General features: G+C 39.1%; 1 long non-coding RNA gene across 1 annotated transcript; it reads right to left on the bottom strand.

Moving 5' to 3' along the window:
• Nucleotides 1-6625: 6625 nt before the first annotated feature.
• LOC121395712 lies at nt 6626-12185 on the bottom strand. Its single transcript, XR_005962636.1, has 3 exons — nt 12118-12185; nt 8120-8173; nt 6626-6660 (listed from the first exon to the last, which is right to left on the bottom strand). It is a non-coding gene; the product is annotated as an uncharacterized LOC121395712 (long non-coding RNA).
• Nucleotides 12186-14157: the final 1972 nt, after the last annotated feature.

The following is a 14157-nucleotide window of genomic DNA, read 5'->3' as shown; positions in this document are numbered from 1 at the left end:
GTCCCGACATTTTTCGTCCGGCGGAGATCGGTCGTTTGGTCGATCAGACAGGTTAAAAGATTTCTGTCGGCTGCCGATAATATCTCTGCGTGTATTGCCGATCGTGTGATTTTCAGTAGGAGACTGTCACCAGCTTTGGTTGGACATAGATATCGTACGATTGCTGTCAGGAGCAGAACATTGGCTGTTCTTTTCTACTTTATTTGATCTGAATGGTTAGTGGCAGGTCGGTAGGGAAAGTCCAATCGTACGATGATTCGTACAATCAGATCTTTGCATCTATGGCCAGCATTAGTCAAAGAACAAAAAGCCTGACGGAAATTGTATTTATATCCCTTTCCTCTACAAATCCATTTTACAACAAATTTGTTTATTGTACAATTTGTGCAGAGAAGATTAGGGTTGGGCAGAGCTGAATGTCAGTGGATTTCCCCCCACAGGGATTTTCATGGTAAGATAAACACAGAGTTGGGTTACATAGAAATGGATTTAAGTTACAACCACAACATGACTACACACTGTCAGGCATGAATAGAGAAATAGAAAGAGATAAACTGCTGTAGAATCCATTTAGAACCTGGTGGCTACACTGAGGTCCCTCTGGGGTTGCTCTGCCAACAAATAGTTTTTTTTTATCATTCTTTCAGTCTTTTTATTCTATTCCATAATATTTCCCTAACATATAATCACACAACTTGCTCAGCTTCCAAATCTGTAATACTGCCATGTTTTTATCTTTTGGACTTAGGTGTAGGATCCATTTATACACATTCTATATAAATGCTTAGCGGCTGATGCTGCCACCCACGTTCTTCTAGATCAGATTACAGATTGTCCTGTCTCTGGCTTTGCCTCGGGGGTGTCTCTACATAGGTACCTACATACTTCATTTGCCATGGGACAACATGCCAACTCAACTAAAGACCTTGGGAATTTAGGGTACTCGTGGTACATTCTAGTGCAGTTAGTTGCTAAAACTTTCTCAATCTTTTCAATCCCTACTTTCACTAAACCTTTAGGCAGGGTCCCAACTCATGAAATGGGTACAGCAAATTAATATTTATCCCAAATCTCACCCTAACTGTCCTTCAGGCTGGGCCCCCATAGCTCATACAGATATATAGAAACATTTGGGTAACAGACACCTGCTATAGTTCCAGGGTTACCCAGGGCACAAATAAGCACACCCCAAATCTCCCCCTAACTGGCCTTCAGACTGGGCCCCCTTAGCTCATAACAAGGTTACAGATATATAGAAACATTGGGGTGTCACCCTGCTATAGTTCCAGGGGTACCCAGGGCACAAATAAGCACACCCCAAATCTCCCCCTAACTGGCCTTCAGACTGGGCCCCCTCAGCTCATAACAAGGTTACAGATATATAGAAACATTGGGGTGTCACCCTGCTATAGTTCCAGGGGTACCCAGGGCACAAATAAGCACTCACCCTAAATCTCCTCCTAACTGACCTTCAGACTGGGCCCCCTTAGCTCATAACAAGGTTACAGATATATAGAAACATTGGGGTGTCATCCTGCTATAGTTCCAGGGGTACCCAGGGCACAAATAAGCACTCACCCCAAATCTCCCCCTAACTGACCTTCAGACTGGGCCCCCTTAGCTCATAACAAAGTTACAGATATATAGAAACATTGGGGTGTCACCCTGCTATAGTTCCAGGGGTACCCAGGGTACAAATAAACACTCACCCCAAATCTCCCCCTAACTGACCCATCTTTATAACTTTCTATGTCCTCTGTGGTTACAGCTGATGTCAAAGGGTTTATGGGGAATGATCTAGTCGGCGTTATCATGTCAGGCTTCTGTGGATTTGTAAGATGGTTTATTGACCTTTGTAGTTTATCTCCTTCATGACCTGCCTTGGGTTGTATAAGGGGCACTGGGGAATGTGTTCCTTTATATAGAACTTACCTGCCAGAAGTTAGTGTCTCTATCAAAAGAAAACATATCAACACCGCTAACGACTTCTAAATTATTGTGCAAATTATGATAGTGAAGATTTATAACTACTCTATCTCTGAAATTTTTCGGATTATCAGAAAAAACCCAGCGCAGACCACAGTATTTTCAAACTGGAATAGGGACATCTGCCATTGACTTCTACATGACCTCAGATTAAAAATTAAGTGGAAATAACCCGTGAACATTTGGATGGGTGTATTTTAGAAAATAATGAGATCAATTTGGAATTTAATAAATAACCCCCTTAGTGTAGCATAGGGTGCGTCGGGGTTGGGGACTGGGTTCTTCCTAATATTTTTTATTTTAATAAATCAGCTTTTTTGTAATTAATATTATATTTTATTAAAAAATGCTTCCTTCTGCCAACTCTGAACGTCTACATTTCACATCATTCCAGATCCTTTGATGGATCCAGAGCTCAATGTCAAGACTAAACTTCCTCTCAACTCTCCTGCCCAGTCTCTCCATGAGGCTACTTTTTAGCTGCTTCCATAGAGAAATTGTCATACCCTGCCCATAGCAGGTACTTTATCATGTAGTAAATCTGGTGGTGCTCAAAAGAGCTGATTCCAACCATCTTCACTAAAAATATTTTCCACTCATGGCACGATGCCATTGACACTTGGGTCACGTGATGCTTTCTTTTCCGTGTTGCATTTTACAAACAACCACGCTAGCTCTATTAGCATTTTATGTTGTGCGTCAATGTCGACACAAAACCACACATGCTGTAGACATTTTATTGCTGTATACAAGATTGTGTTGTGGTTACAACAGTTTAGAGAAAATAAGAACTCATTTACGAGACTGTAAGTGATATGAATGCAGATGACCTAAACAAATTGAAGAAATTAGAGTGTATCTACTTGTGTTATGCCACATGACTTGAGTTTAGAGAAATTCAGCGCTCGTTTTTGAACACTTCCCCCCTTGTCTGTCTGCTCCTCAAAAAGATCCTGGGTGTCTGGACCTAAGTTCACCTCAGGCTAAAACAATAAGCCTGGGTAAACCTACTAATATTGCCTCTGCCTGCTGTGATTGGACGGGCCAAACAGTGGATGTGCCAGGTTCCTCACTGCAACCCAATGCTGCCTGCTGCTGCCCAATGTTGTCCAGGCAGGGCACAGGATGTGGGCGAGGTTGTTGTGGAGTAGCACACCCATGGCCTCTCCCACCCATTCTCCCTCTCTCACAGTCCCTCATACTGGACATCATCTAAAAAAATAGGGGGTTTTGGAGACTGGGAATAAGGAGGGATAAATAAATTCAGTAAGAAACCAAAAAATATATATACAATTAAAAAAAAACATAGCATAGCCAATTTCCATGTTTCGGCCACAGAGAGAGATTTTCATGAAGCCACATCAAATATACCATTTGTGGTTAGCTTGGTGTGGCTACAAATGGTATATTTGATGTGGCTTCATGAAAATCTCTCTCTGTGGCCGAAACATGGAAATTGGCAGCGAAACTCTAACATCTAAAAAAAAAGTTGCTCATCTGTACTCTGTAGAGATGAAATGAGCCAACACTCACTGTACCTTCAGCTATAAGTTCTACTTACATAATGTTGTAATGAGAAGAATGGCCAACAATATTCCAAAAATAATGCCTGTAAGAAGAAAGAGACGCTGTATATTAGAATGTCAAAATGTAACCGCACTATGAACAGAATGATATACTTTATAGGAACCCTACTGAGATTTGGCAACTGTCTGAATTTTGGACCTGCAGAAGTGTAACCCAATGAACAGGCTCCGAAGCCACCGAACTGTATGTTCTCTATATAGTAACACAAGGACTTTATCCCATGGCACTGGACCCTCCCAACACTCTATTCAAATGAATTCAGAATATCACAAGTATCACACTGGAAACTGTCTGGGTTCAAAAGAAATTGTTGTACAGGTTCAGATGCCAAGGAAATCAAGTTACACTGTACAGATTTGCCCCAGTGCAGTTACAGTTTCCGACGAATGAGTATCTGCTGCAGACAAATCTCTGGAGTCAATAAGAAATGCCACTAAGGCAAAATTGTCCCTTCATGTTAAATTAATTTCAATAAAACCTTGAAGGTTATGTAATAAACAGTGAACAGGACCACTGGCACAGGGTCTCGGTTAACTCATTAAAAATGAAACCCCAGAAGTGATTCTACCTTTTTTTCTCCTTTAAAGGGAAATATACCACATTTTTGACATGGAGTCCTCCAGTTGAGCTTATGTATAAAACACTGAAATTCAAAAAGTAAATCTTCATTTTTTTTGACATTTTTTATCTGATTCCATAGAATGAAATGAAACCATTATAGTTTGCCTGTTCCAACAGGGACCATTTGCCCATCCCCCTAAGGCTCACAGAGTTATCTGTTCCATTGTGAAGTGATGGATTCATGGACTCAAAGTCCCTCTGCTTTGTAGGGTTTGTACATGTATGTGTTTAGCGCAGGGATCCCCAACCTTTTGAACCTGTGAGCAACATTCAGAAGTAAAAGGAGTTGGGCAGCAACACTAGCATTAAAAATGTTCTTGGGGTGCCAAATTAGGGCTGTGATTGGCTATTTGGATTGTCAACCTACACTGAGGCTCTGTACAGCTGGTTTTTATACAACTAAAATTTGCCTCCAAGCCTGGAATTCAAAAATAAGCTCCTGCTTTGAGGCCACTGGGACTAACATCCAAGGGGTTGGGGAGCAACATGTTGTTCACAAGCTACTGGTTGGGGATCACTGGTTTAGTTAATTGTAGGTATAAAGAGTAGTGATGGGCGAATTTGCGCCGTTTCGCTTCGCCAAAAAATTCACGAATTTCGCAAAACGGCAAAAAATTCGCGAAACGACGCCGGCGCCCGTTTTTGACGCTGGCGCCCGTTTTTTTGACGCCGGCGTCCGTTTTTTCGGAAAATTTTTTTTTGACGCCGGCGAATTTTTGCCGCGAATTTTCGCGGGAGTTTCGCAAATTTATTCGCTGGCGGCGAATCGCGCAAATTCACCGCGAATTCGCACCTGGCGAATAAATTCGCCCATCACTAATAAAGAGAACTACTTCACTTATATAGTTCAGTGAGATCCTTTTGTACCAGGGTTCCTGATACCGCTCTAGGTGAAATGAGCCAATACTCACTGCACCTCTCAGTGATCTTCTGCACTTACACAATGCTGTGCCATTTAGATGGGTCTTGTTTGACCATATGTTGCTAAGTTTATCATATAGACCTGCTGCAAGATAAAAAAATACTGTATATTAGAATGGGAAAGTCTGTTATACTGAACAATAATCAGAATCATATAATTATACATAGGAGCCATAGGGCTGTATTTTGGTCTAGTGCAGCTGTGGCCCATGTGTATTACAGAAGGTTTTTCGTACCTAAATGTCCCCCTACTATAGATTTAGGGGAAAGTATCAGGCGGTGGTTGTATTTTTATTTACCATATAGACACCTGAAGATCACCCACTAAAGCTGTCACCCTAGGCATGAGGCCTCAAGTGTCTATATGGTAAATATACCCCTGAGGAACCTCAACTGGAAAATGACAAATGGCCAAAGTCAAAAAGGGCTCATAAACATAAACATAAAGACATGAGTTTTGGTTGGGATTTGCTTCTCTGGAGAAAAGGTGCTTGTAACGAGACTTGATAACTCTTTCTAGGTACATTAGAAGGCATTAAAGACAGTGTAGGGGTCTTCTCTCCAATAGAAAACATCAAAAGAACCAGAGGCCGCCCTTCAGAATTGAGAAGTTGAGGAACAATGGGCACTCTTACCTCTGAATTACAATGCCTTTATTACACAAATATTAAAATACTGGTATGGGATTCCTTATCCAAAAACCAGGTATCCAGAAAGTTTAGATGAAAGGTTAATTTTAGGTGACGTATATTGAAGCTATTTTAAATATATATAATAAATATATATAATTTTTCAAAAGTCAAATCTATTGAAAACGATCTGAACAATCTGATATTCATAAATCAACATGATCAAGTTTTTCCAATTCCCGTTACTTTCATCAATAAAACACAAACAAGAAAGACTTTTTCAGAAAAAGACCTCGAAATTCAAAAATCTGAGAATCGGCTTCAGTGAGAACCCCCCCGGTTTTATTGAAATGTTATACTCACACAATTCTGCTCCGAGCAGAAGGACCAGTGATTTCAATGATGTTAGAGGACTCTCAGTTAGAATGACTGCAAGAGCAAAGAAACTGTATATTAGAATGAGAAAAGTCTACATTATGATGAGATTCATGTCAATTATGCATAAAAACGCAGAAGAATTACTGAAATGGTGAAATTTTGCCCGAATTTCACTAAATAGTTTTTTTTTCGTATGCCAAATGCATTGAAGTCATTTGACATTTTTTCTCACTGAGAAAAAAAAATGTGCAGGTTTTTTCCCACCCTCAACCTCACCTATTAACACTTCCCTACAATACTCACCCACTAACCTCTTGTTTAGTTAAACTGCAATGTCAGCCTCTGTGCCATCCTTTCCCCTGGCACCCTGGGCACCTTCCATTGAAATACAATCAAGTGCAGCTATAGGTAATGCACCCAGCTACAAATTGGCCTCCATGAAAATCCATTGGTTTTATTGAACTGTTATACTCACGCAATCCTCCCCCGAGCACAAGGGCTGAAGATAATAATGTTAGAAAACTCCCGATTAGAGCGGCTGCAAAAGCAAAGATACTGTATATTAGATCGGGAAAGAAATGTGTGTAATTATACAGAAAAATCTTTATCCCAAACAACAAATGTCAAGGCTCAAAGAAACAATGATATAATATATAAACCACTAAACAAAAGCTGACGGTGTCCCATTATATGACATAATGTTCACTAGTGATGAGTGAAATTGTTCACCAGGATTTGTAACAAAATCCCGCATTTTGGCATCAGTGAAGATTTTTGAGAATCCGACGCAAAATGTTGCTGTGAAAGAGAATGGCAACAAAACAGTTGTATACCCCAAAGTATTCTGCAAAGAAAAAGTCAAGCAAAAAATGCCCATGGACTAAGGTATTCAAAGAAAAGAAAGAACCTCAATGCACTCCAATGTGCCGTTTTGCAAATGTTCTGGCAAAAAGAGACAAATTCTTCACCACTAGCAAAACACTCCAGCTCTTCGGTAATCTTTGGGTCCTCTTCGTTCCCTTCGGCAATTCACGGTAGAGTCCTGCGCGGGTCCATTTTTTGGAACCCATACCCGCAACCTGCAATCTGGAACCTGGCCCCGCAACCCGCATTCTTACCCGATTGGACCCGCTACCCGACCCTCAAGTACCTTAACCGCAACCCGGACCCGCGACCCGCTGACCATCAAGAATCAGGAGGCTTCTACCGGTAGGGTACTGCAGGTTTTTGTGGGTAACCCGCGGGTACTAGCAGATACCCGACCCTCTGTAGGACTCTAATTCACTGCACTTTTGGTGCATGAGCAGTCGCTACAAACTGGAAAACTGCTCCAACTACGCATGCACCAATATGGCGCTCGCTTACAGATAAAGACTGAAGATCCGGAAGATGCAGCTTATTGTGCACTGATACGTGAGCAGGGGCGATCCTGCCCAATTTGCCGTCCGAAAAACTAAGGCCGCCTCCCCACGTCACTCACCGTCAGCGCCGGACGGTGGTCGGGGGGGGGGCAATTGCACACTCTGCACCAGAAGAGCCGAATTTCCGGGTTGAAAACTGGAAATTCGGCTCTTACCATTTTAGCCGCCCCTGGCAACTAGGGGGGTGCTGCCGCCGCTCATTGGCTGAGCACCCTTTTACGTCAGCAATCTATTTGGGACATGTTCAGGGGTAATGAACTTTTTCAAAAATCTATGAAGATTTTCGTTAATCCATATCATGATACGCATCTAGAAGAACGAACAATTTATGAGGTTTTTTTTGAGTGGTAAAAAATTCCATGGCAATAAAACCGTTAAGAGGTAGTACAGTCACATCCACTAGTTCTCAAAATTAGTTTAAAATGTCACATTTTTTTTGCAATTTTCTGCAATCAAGTTTTCAAGTTTGTTTTTTTTTATAAATAAACTTGCAACCTAAATTTTCATTTTTTTTTCCAGAGTTTTTTCAGAAAAACGCTCACTGTTCCCTTTAGCTTAATGAAATATTATACTTACACAATGATCTGCTGATATGATGGGTCAGGCTTTTACCTTTATCCCATAGATCTGCTGCAAGAGCAAAGAGACAATGTGGGGGTTATTTGCTAAAATCCAAATTTATCTAATTTTTTTTATAATACAAAGCTGGACCAAATTCCCATCCCCTATTTTACCTTATTTAATATTAAAGGATAAGTAAACCTTTAAAATAAGTAAATGTAAAATTGATGAGGGGGCTATTCTTAGCACTTTTATAATTTATATTCATTATTTATTTTGTTTTTATTTCAAGATATTAAAGGATACATTATACTGTTAATATGAATGAATTGTGTTACAACAGCGCCACCTGCTGGTCAGTTTCCCACCAGTCTGACCAGCAAGTAGTCAAGGAAGTTGTCAGGAGAAAGAAAGAGGCTGATGTTCTTCTGCTTAGGAAAGATGTGAGAAAAGTTTCTAATTTTATTCCTAAGCAGAAGAACATCAGCCTCTTTCTTTCTCCTGACAACTTCCTTGACTATATCTACTATAATGATATACTTAATACTTATTGGAAGCAAAACCAGCCTATTGGGTTTATATAGGGGCACATTTACTAAGGGTCGAAGTGAATTTTCGAATTCAAAAACGTTGAATTTCGAAGTAATTTTTGGGTATGTCGACCATCGAATAGGCAAAGTTAGATTTCGATTCGAATTGAAAATACTTTGAATATTCGACCATTCGAAAATCGAAGTACTGTCTCTTTGAAAAAACTTCGACTTCGACACTTTGCCACCTTAAACCTGCCGAATTGCTATGTTAGCCTATGGGGACCTCCTAGAACCTATAGGCAACATTTGGCTAAGTTTTTAGAAGTCTAAGTTTTGTTTTTTTTTTAAATCGTTCGATTGAAAACTGCTAAATTTAATCCAAAAAAAACTTTGACTATCGATTTTTTTCAAGTCGATGGTCGAATTTCAAAGTTTTAGCCCTTCGAAATTCGACCCTTAGTAAATCTGCCGCTTAATGTTTACATGATTTTCTAATAGACTTAAGGTATGAAGATACCAATTACAGAAAGATTCATTATCTGGAAAAATCAGGTCCTGAGCATTCTGGATAACAGGTCCCATACCTGTACTTCTATGCAGACTGAGAAGGTGTCTTTTGATTGTTATAATAATCAACCTCACTAAAGTCCTAAGTCAGAAAACTTTGAAGCCATTTTATTTCATTTGAGATTTTTGAGTTTTTTGGAGGGTGTAAAATTTGAGTTGATAAAATCACAAATTCGAGGTATTCAAGTTTTTTTCACATCTGTATTCAATCGAGTCTTTTCTAGTGGATTCTTTAATAAATAAGCAAACATTGAAGTTTTTTTAAAATTGTGAATCTATTCAAAGTAGAAAAAAACTCTAAAACTTTACAAATTAGATTTTTTTTATATAAATAAGCCAAGGTATTAAGGTTTTGTAATAAAATTTACATTCTAGCAATTTAATATTCTGTTTTTTTAAAATCATGTAATATTGAGTTATGTGTTAGAGTGGGTAGTTTATTCTATTTGCTTATAACGTGATTATTGGATATATATAACATAAGAAAATAGTTTGGGACAGCTGAACCGCCTTATAATTTAGATTTTATTTAAAAGGATGTGTATTTCGTATTTATATTATATATGGACCCCTAAATATTTAGGGGGTAATTTATCAAAGTCCGATTTTATTTCAACATTTTCTGCTTCAAACTCCGATCAAATCCGCTCGGTTTTTTACGCTTATCTATTATTACATTTTCCCGAAAATGTTACTTGCGGGAAAAAATCTGATTTTCAAAATTTTTCCAGATTTTTCACCCGAAAACTCTGATTTCTTACGGAAAACTCGGAAAACTTTGGGGTATTGCATGAAACCCAGCGCACATCAAAAAATCATTGGGACTTCTCCCATTGACTTATATGCAACCGCGACAGGTCTGAGATGCCGGATTTTCTGATAAGGACTTTTAATACATTCCGAAAAATTCATGATTTTGTAAAAGTCAGATTTTATACTAAAAAATCACAAATTTTTCGTGATTTTTGCATTTGGAGTTTAGTAAATAACGCCCCTAATGTTGGCATGGACCTTTTGAATGGAAAATTTGATACCAAATGTATTTGCAGATGGTTCAAGAAAACAATATTAAGGGGGCAGATTTACTAAGGGTCGAATTTTGAAGTACAAAAAACTTCAAAATTCGACCATCAAATTAAAAAACTTTGAATATCGATTTTGAAGTTTTTTCAACAAATTTGGTAATCCTGCGGTCTAATAAAAATCGTTTGATCGATAGATTAAATTGTTCTTATCGAACGTTTTGAACGATTTTTAGGATTTTTATTCAACCAAAAAAGACTTAGATAAGTGGAAGGTCCCCATAGACTAACATTGCACTTCAGTAGCTTTAATTTGGCGAAGTATGAAGTCGAAGTTTTTTTAAAGAGACAGTACTTTGATTATCGAATGGTCGAATGGTCGGACGATTTTACTTCGAATCATTCGAATCGAAGTTGCGTTGTGAACAGGACCTGCTCTACCTCTCTACAGAGGAACTTGGTCAACCATCACTGTACTCCTCAGTTTTAGGGAAATGTTGTTCTTACATAATTCTGAGCCGGCCAAAGGGGTCACTATTAACAATCCCATTAGAATCTTTCCAGTTAGACCGTCTGCAAGATCAAAGAGACACTGTGTATTAGAATGGCAAAGAAAGTTTTACTATGAGTAGAGTCATTTAAGGTTAAGAAAGATCTTCAATGGCAGTAGGTTGGGGAATAATGGGGCTACAAGATGTGATCCATTGAATCAATTTCTAAGCCATATGACTTTATAGATATAACACTGTAGAATATGAAGATATATGATATATATGATGTTATTACTTCAACACATCGACTGTGAAATTCGGAAAATGATTTTTTTTTTTTTAGAGGAACATTTACAAAAGTGTGAACTTTCTTCTCAGGCAACTTCACTAAAGTTCACCTCAATGCACCAAATATATTTTCACAATATATCACATATTTACTTAAAATCCTTAAAGTTGTTGTTCACCTTTAAATTAACTGTTAGTATGATATAGAGAGTGATATCTGAGACAATTTGCAATTGGTTTTCATTTTTTATTATTTGTGGTTTTATTTAGTTTTTTATTCAGCAGCTCTCCATTTTGCAATTTTAGAAATAACATCCATAGATTTGTTTTTGATTAAAACAATAGGCAAAAAGTATTTAATACTTGCACTTATGTTAAACAAGGCTTCAACACCATTGATGTCTCGTCTGTGAGCTTTTTTTTAGCATATTTAGTAGTTAAGTTGTTGTTAACCTTTAAATTAACTGTTAGTAGGATGTAGAGAGATATTCTGAGACAATTTGCATTGGTTTTCATGTTTTATTATTTGGGGTTTTTGAGTTATTTTGCCTTTTATTCAGCAGCTCTCTAGTTTCTAGTTCCTATGGTCCAAATTCCCCTAGCAACCATGCACTGATTTGAGTAAGAGACTGGAATATGAATAGGAGAGGCCTGAATAGAAAGATGAGTAATAAAAAGTAGCAATAACAATAAATGTGTAGCCTTACAGAGCATTTGTTTTTTAGATGGGGTCAATGACCCCCATTTGAAAGCTGGAAAGAAGGCAAAAAAAAACTATAAAACAAATAATGAAGACCAATTGAAAAGTTGCTTAGAATTGGCCATTCTATAATATACTAAAAGTTAACTTAAAGGCGAACCACCCCTTTAACAGAACTCCGCTTTTACAATAAGAGACATTCCCACAGGAGTTTTAGGCAGGTAAATATGAAATTCATCAGTTAAAACATGTAGCATTTTGTTTGTATTTGTTTTTTTGTTATATTGGCATATTGTTATTATTTTATAAACAAGAACTTCAGTATTTGTACCTATGTTTATATTCAGTATATGTAGTGTATATAATATGTACATAGACAAATTCATAATGTTTGCAGAAATATTGTACTTACATAATGCTGTGCCGAACAGAAAGGCCAATTCTAACAAAGAAAACGGCATGTTTCCAGTTAGAGTCACTGCAAGAGGAAAGACACACTGTGTATCAGGGCCGGACAGTCTGTTTTAATGCACTATGAGCAGATTCAAATCATTATACAGGTATGGGACCTGTTATCCAGAATACTTGGGACCTGGTGTTCTCTGGAAAATGGATCTTTCTGTAATTTGGATCTTCATACCTTAGTCTACTATAAAATCATTTAAACATTAAATAAACCCAATTTGCCTCCAATAAGGATTAATTATATCTCAGTTGGGATCGAGTACAAGTTACTGTTTTACTGTATTATTACAGAGAAAAAAAATTGGATTATTTGGATAAAATGGAGATGAGGCTGCGCTGCCCCCTGACCTCCCCCCCCAGGGCCGCCATCAGGGGGGCACAGGGGGTACTGTTGTACTGGGCCCCGGCTGTGCTGCACTTTTCGAAATAGCCGGACCCCCCTTGACAGCGCCAAAGCTGCGCCGCCTCTCCTGAAGTTCTGAACAACCGAAGTGTCGAACAGCGAATACCCGAAGCGGCGAAAAGACCCGAAGTCACGTAAACAGCCGAAATTGAAGTCTTGAAGCAGCGAAAAGACCCAAAGTCACAAAAACAGCCGAAATTGAAGTCCTGAAGCGGCAAAAAGACCCAAAGTCACGAAAACAGCCGAAATTGAAGTCCTGAAGCGATTTACAAGAGGCTAAAAAAAATGGTAAACATCTGCCCTGCTGTAGGAGAGACTCCACACAATGAACAGCCACTATTACTATTGAGCTGCCTACAGGGGTCCTCTCTTTGCACTTCCTACAAATTAATGTTGCCTTTAGGAATTACTATTACAATCTCTACTGAACCAAAACAGTCTCAGAAAAGGAAGCATACCATCCAGCTAACATGGACATGCCCTTTATAGATGGCAATGGAAAACCCAAAAACCCCAAGACATGTTCTCCCTGTGTATAATTTTATATATTGTAATTTTATATATTGTAAAGAGCGGCAGATCCTGTGCTATACAAATAAAGTTATACACACATATATACGTACAGTCTTACCTAAGCGGAACAAAAACCCAATGGAATGTGCCTCATTCAGGCCAAGTATGGCACACACATGGAGTATAGGGCAGGCAGAGTATGGCACACACAGAGAGCATAAGGCAGGCAGAGTATGGCACACACAGAGAGCATAAGGCAGGCAGAGTATGGTACACACAGGGAGCATAGGGAAGGCAGAGTTTGGCACACACAGGGAGCATAGGGAAGGCAGAGTATGACACACACAGGGAGCATAGGGAAGGCAGAGTTTGGCACACACACAGGGAGCATAGGGAAGGCAGAGTTTGGCACACACAGGGAGCATAGGGAAGGCAGAGTATGACACACACAGGGAGCATAGGGAAGGCAGAGTTTGGCACACACACAGGGAGCATAGGACAGGCAGAATAGAGCAGGAGACATGGAAACCTATCAGGGCCACTCTAAAATGAACAGTTAATACTCTGTTACATACAGTGAAACAATGCCGGTGCTCCTCCAGCAGTTTGTATGAGGTGTGAACAGTTCAGGGCTATGGAGTGTGAACAATGCAGGAGGGGGAGGATTACAGGTGGAATTTGAGTTTACATAAGGACAGCAGGCCATATAATGTGGGGGGTCACACAAGGGGGATCAGTTGTGGATCACTAGTTGGACAGCACTAACATAATTAATCCTTATTGGAGTCAATACTATTGGGTGTATGTATTGGATGAATGGTTTTTAGTAGACTTAAAGTATGGAGATCCAAAGTCAAGAAAACCCCAGGCCCTGTGCATTCTGGATAACAGGTCTGTAATACTGTAATTGTGCCCATTTGTAAGAGAACTTTACATTACATCGACACACACTCATAGAAATAAACTGATTGATCATTTCATCAGTAATGCCTGGCCAAATCTTAGGGGCACCCCAGGCAACACCTCCAACAATGGAATCGTTCTCCCCACCTCCATTCAGGAATGCACAGT

Source organism: Xenopus laevis, chromosome 7L (genome assembly GCF_017654675.1).
Source record: "Xenopus laevis strain J_2021 chromosome 7L, Xenopus_laevis_v10.1, whole genome shotgun sequence".
Lineage (NCBI taxonomy): Eukaryota > Metazoa > Chordata > Amphibia > Anura > Pipidae > Xenopus > Xenopus laevis.
This window is presented reverse-complemented; position numbering and strand designations above follow the sequence as displayed.